The 6,000-nt window shown below is 40.3% G+C and overlaps 1 protein-coding gene across 1 annotated transcript in view; it reads left to right on the top strand.

Moving 5' to 3' along the window:
* Positions 1–665: 665 nt before the first annotated feature.
* Positions 666–6,000, top strand: part of LOC111865703 (larval cuticle protein 1) — a 36,027-nt gene continuing 30,692 nt past the window's right edge. Inside the window, exon 1 of the mRNA XM_023853931.2 lies at positions 666–797. The gene's annotated coding sequence lies outside the window, so the exon portion shown is untranslated. The remainder of the gene's footprint in view (positions 798–6,000) is intronic.

Here is a 6,000-nt window from a genome sequence, read left to right as displayed (position 1 = left end):
GCTTATCTGTTTTATGTCATGTGCAGTCCACACCCTTTTTACCATTTTGTAGAGTTCTCCAAAATGGTGTAGACTATAAAATGTGTGCCGGTCACGGTAGCCGAGCGGTCTAAGGCATGTACTGTCTTCGCTCGCTTGGAAACCGGGATCGTGGATTCGAATCCCACTCAGGGCATGGATGTTTAGTTTGTGTGTGTTTTTCTGTGTTTGTGTACAGGTAGAGGCCTTGCGACGAGCTGATCACCCGCCCAAGGAGTCCTACCGAATGTGTAAGATCTAGAGAAACAGAAGTGAACGGAGAAGTTCATGGAGGTAGGCCTAGGCCCACTGGGGCTGTAGTGCCAAGGAAAAAAAAAATTGTATACTTGTATTTAAAGAAACAGACGGCATATTATACACGATTTCATGAAATTAAAATAAATTAAAAACAATATCATAAGCGATCATAAGGTCTCCTAGAACAATGCATCCACTTTTAGAAATCATTTTCGTTTCCTTCAACAAATCAGGGGCCATCTACAATGCGTGTCTCATCCTGCAAGATGGGAAATTAAGAAAAACCAAATTAGATACTGTTTTGAAGAGAACAGCGCAAAATAGCAAGGATAGCAAGCGAGCCTCAGGTCAGCCAAGCTAATGAGTCGAGGCATTGCAGGATCAGCGGCATCAGCGGTGTTGCATTCGAGGACGGGCAGTGAGACGAGTGAGACATAGTGAGACATAGCGCGTGTTTACATTCAGCGACAGGATGACAGCAAGAGCACGCATTCTTCTTCATCAGTAACAAGTCCAGTGAGGTACGGGCCAGTCAAATAGTTCATGTTTGTAGCGATTGAGGAAGTGTGCTTAATTATGTGGTTTCACCTATTGATAAATGACAAATAGTGGTCTTTATTTGCATACTGTTCTACTGTAGTATGTCTGATCGTAAACTAACAAGAGACATAATTGTCATAAAATTCTTTAGTGTTGGAACTCAGCATCTTTTGACTTAAGTCCAACGGAAGGGCCGTCCCATAGCTCAGGTTGTTAGTGTCTGGCTTCCCACCGCGGCGGCCCGGGTTCGAGCCAAGGTCTGGTCATGTGGAATTTGTGGTGAACGAAGTGGCTCTGAGGTAGGTTTTCTCCGAGCATTTCTGTTTCCGCTGCCAATCTCATTCCACCAGTTTCTCCAAAATCGCCATCACCTATCATCTTGGGCTGGTATAATACTTGTATGTCAGTATTGGCCGCAGTACCAAGTGGACTCAGTTTCATAATAATAATAATAATTAAGTTCAAAGAATACTTCAGAGATCCAACAAAATTCTGGCGACTAGGTATTTCCCAATGTAGCACGAATGGGGTAGACGAGGAATGCGTATAGGATACTGGTGGGAAAACCAGAAGGAAAGAGACCACAAGGAAGACCAAGGCATAGGTGGGTGGACAATATTAGAATGGATCTTAGAGAGAGAGTTTGGGATGGTATGGATTGATAGATCTGGCTCAGGATATGGACCAGTGGAGGGTTCTTGTGAACACGGTAATGAACCTTCGGGTTCCATAAAATGCTGGCAAATTCTTAGGTAGCTGCAGAATTGGAGGCTCCTCCAGAAGGGCTCAGTTCCATGAGTAAGTAAGTAAATAAGGTATTTCCCAATGTTGTAAACGAGAATCATACAGATATTTCCAGAAATCCAACAAAGTTCCGGTGACTTGGCATTTCTCCAAGTTGCGAAAGCGAATTATACCGAAGTTTCTCTTCAGCAGACCGATGGAATTGCAGTAGGTAGGAAAGTAGTTTTGTCGCGTCTGCGGGTCAGTATCGGATACGTACTTAAAGAAGTGTCATGTTGTTTATGAACAGGCAAGGTCGATAATACCGCTTCTGTATGTTTATACTAAACGAGTTTGGAAACACATGCATAGTGTAGCAATCAAGGTGCATTAGGTCCATTCTTTCTAATTAAACCGAGAGCCTGAGACTTACGGTAAAGTACACTGCGAATAAAAACGTTTGTTCGCAACATTTCCATCCACTGAGCACTTGACCAGTTACACTCGAGTTGCGAGCAGAAATGTGTGCAGTTATGTACATAAGTGACCGTTATTATCCTATTTTATTTAAAGGTTGAATGAGTAAGAAACATTTATTAAAGCTCCCAAATACCAAATTTAATGAGAACTGGTTCAGCAACTTCCGCGAGTTTCATGCATGTAGACAAACATACGGATGGAGCGATTTTTTTAGGCGGTCCGCAGGATTTCGAATGCATATTAAAAACTAGAATAGCACCAAAAACTCTACCGCTCTGTTTGTTTATCGCTCTGATGGGAGTCATTACAAAGACAAACTTCCATCGCTAATTGCTTTGGGAAGAGGGAACTGGCATGAAAATTACACTTTTACATGGATGAGTGCGTCTACACGTATTTTAAAGCACGTGCTTTATCTGACCTTCACAGTGTCACTCCGATAAATGTTAAAATAAAAACTATTGAAAAGGACTTATTTACTTCATTATAAAGTCACTTACTTCTAATTTGTTGCTACTTGTATAATTACTGTATAGTCTACATGTTGTCATGTCACGACTGACTGGACAGAATTTTGTAAATATTTGTCGTTAAAATATTAAGCGTGACTGAAATTTTCAGCAGGGACATTTCAGAGACCTACGTCTCAGTGACGGGGCGTTTTCACGAAAAGAAAGCTGCGCTGGATTTTATTATTAATTTTCCCACAGATTTGTTCTCACTGGTCATAAAAAGTGGTAGATAGTTGCAGAACGTGTCATGTCAGACAGCGAAGTGGGTTGCTTAAGTACTGAAGTCACAAAAGTGGGGTGTATAAACGCCGGAAATGCACATTCATCAGGATATTTCATCTTCCGATCCCGTATTTTAACTGAAAATATAATAATTAAAATCTAAGAAATTACAATTTCAACAGTTCTTTTAGGAACTCGGATAGCTAATTCGGTATAGGAATGAGCTGCGGGCAGAACAGACGGGATTCATTTTCCATCAAGAACAGATTTTTCTCTTGTGTGTGTCGAGACCGGCTCTGGGGCCCATCAAATAGGCACAGATTTAAAACAATATGCCTTTTTTAAGGTCATTTTATTGAGTGAAACAACACAGAGGCCTGGTGAAATCTCATATTTGGTTTGATGATTATAGTTACCAAACCAGCAGAGGTAGAATATGAAATTTTGCATAGCGATAGATCATAAATATCCCAAAGTTATGCATAAAAAGTGTTTAATAATTACAAACATGGAAATGCGCAAAACTTAAGTCTAGTAACCTTCCACTTAGTTTTATGCAAGCTCATTATGTCAGATTTCCCGTTCCTACTTTTCTTCTGTATTTCTAAGTTTCTCAGGTGATTTGTGACCCTTCACAGTGCTTCAATGCTTCACCATGAGCCGTTATTTGCATTATCAGATTCCGAAACTTTCTAGCTTATCTCGTAATTTCTGTCTCCCCATATCAGCGTCATCACTCCTATCTTCTATCATTGACAAAACTGAGTATTGTGGTTCCTTCTCACTGACCTGATCCATATGTCATTTCTGCAGCCGAGTATGTCTTTCTGTGCAAACAGCCATTTGGCCTTTCTGTCCAATGTCTCGATGATAAGCAAGATCTACCATGTGTCAGTTTGTGATGTCAAATGAGACCATGTTATGCTAGAAATTGAGTTTCATTTTGGGTCATCTTGAGTTGCTGTGATCAGACAGCCCTTGTTGTGTGGAAAAGAATGGGCAAACAACTTTTAATTCTGTTGGATGCACAACAGGGAAGCATAAGAAGTCTTTTGCTTTGTGGCAAGGTAAGCCTCTTTATTCCTGAAACAAACGTTCTTGGATTTAGTCGGCATAAGGACTAGAATGATATAGCTGTGATACTCAGGTCATTTCTGCGTTTCAGTAACACTTTTAACTTCAGTATGATACTTACTAGTTAGATGCTCATAATGCAAGTTTGTGGTGAATATGATGAAGTAATCTTCACCCGTTCCACCAAGTAACAATTTTCTAATGTAAGCCACTACTTATTCTAGAACACGTATACTGTGCAAGTCAGGTTGTTGCTAACTTTGGGTCAGGCTTTCTCGTGAGCGTGGGGGGCTGTGTATCTTGAGAAGTGGTACACTGTAAGTCAGCTTTGTTAGGAACATGGACACTATGTAACTCAGGTGGTTATGCATCATGTTAGTCATTTTGTGGAACAGGAACAGTTGTGTAAAAAATGTTTGTGACAGAAGTACTTCTGGACCAACTGTGCTTAGATGTAGTTCACTACTGCAACTCTGCTAATAAGGCTTTCTCACATATTAATTACTTTCTGCAAGCCTCATTAGTGGGGGCACACAGTAGCATTGTTGGTTGAGGCACTTTTAACTTTGGGATATAATGCAGTGTATTCCGCTGAAAGTCAATTGATGTTTTGGATGAACATGTTACCTACACGTTCAAGGATGAAGAATAAGCCATGCAAGAAACCAGGGTGAAGCAGGTAGCAAGAAACACTTCGCTCGCTCTTCAGCCTTGAAGTTTCAGGTAACATATTCCTCTGAAATGTTGACTAATCTTCAAAAGATTATGCAGCAAAGAAATGACACAGTTTTTATCACTGCCAGTACAATTATGTCCTCCTCCTCCTCCAAATGATGTTTTATTAGTGTGTGTTTCTATGACAAGTTTTAGCATAAATATTGTTATGCATTTTGACGCTGACGAGAGAACTTTTCATAACTGTTGTTGTGAGAAACTTAAATCCTACATACTGTTTGAGTTTGATTTTCATAGTCTACATACTGTTTCTAGAGCACTTTTCAAGTGCTTACACTAGTATGTCATTCCATACTGACTGTTTGCTCTATGTTTGTCTGGGACAGTACTCTGATGGTCTGCAAACAGGACTTACTCATTCTCTTAGCTTGTACTCAGACACCCTGTCCATCTTGGGAATATGACAATAAAAATAAAATGAGAGAAGATGTGGATTTCCAGTCTTTTTTTTGAGGACTAGATAGTGACTGAGTAAAAACGTGGTGGGCAAATGCTTCAACCCCTGAAGTCCTTACCTAGTATTCAAAGTAATTCATTAACCACTGGTGGGTTGATAAACTTATATCTCTACCAGGGCCCTTTAGCCATATTATTTGGGAGCTCATGACAGGTTTTTGAAGCTACCAAGTGCTAGTAATGCCAGTTTTATTTTGTTCAGACAGATAGTATAACCGAAAATCTCTCTTGGCCTCTGTGGGGTAAAGGTGGCCATAGCTTCTCGCTGTGAATCTCCTTTTAGCGACTCCCAGAAAGCAGGCAATGACGTAGCCTCACCTTTGTAGTTTTCTTGGGCGCCACCCAATCGGGGAACATGAGACTATCACAGGGTCGTTAAGTGGGTCTTGGCTCCAACAAGGCAGTCAACAAAATCCAATGACAAACTTATGAACACTTACACTTTATTTACATTATGGTTTCATAGGTTATTACACTTTTACTTAGGACCTGAAGTAGCCCTTTGTTCTTTGTGTGAAGGCAAGACACTCACGAACATGTCTTCACCGCTCGGAATCTGGTTCACGTCTCTTTTGGACAAAGAGCTTCACATGACGACAGACTACAGTTAGCATGACATCATACAAGGAATTTAGCAAGATGATTGCTTGTACCTCTGTAAAGTCCCTAGCTATCTGCTCTTGGGGCTTACATCACACATTACAAGCACAATTTGGGACTCGTGGACTATAAATTTACATATGAAATCACGCCACGTTGCATCACCTGCTACTTAACATACAGTCCATGGCATCTTATAATGCGTGATAATGTATGCAGTGTTACAAACCCAAAATTCCAACTGAATCATATGAAATATAGTTGTATAAAAAAAAGCATTTATGTATACATGAATCTGGCAAAGTATATTATTAAAAATGATGACCGGTTACAACAGTTTACAACTTTAGCCATTCCCCACAGACCACCAAAAGCTAGGAAG

The sequence above is a fragment of the Cryptotermes secundus genome, unplaced genomic scaffold, assembly GCF_002891405.2.
Source record: "Cryptotermes secundus unplaced genomic scaffold, Csec_1.0 scaffold19, whole genome shotgun sequence".
Lineage (NCBI taxonomy): Eukaryota > Metazoa > Arthropoda > Insecta > Blattodea > Kalotermitidae > Cryptotermes > Cryptotermes secundus.
Note: the sequence above shows the minus strand (reverse complement) of the source record. Positions and strands in the feature narration are given on the sequence as shown.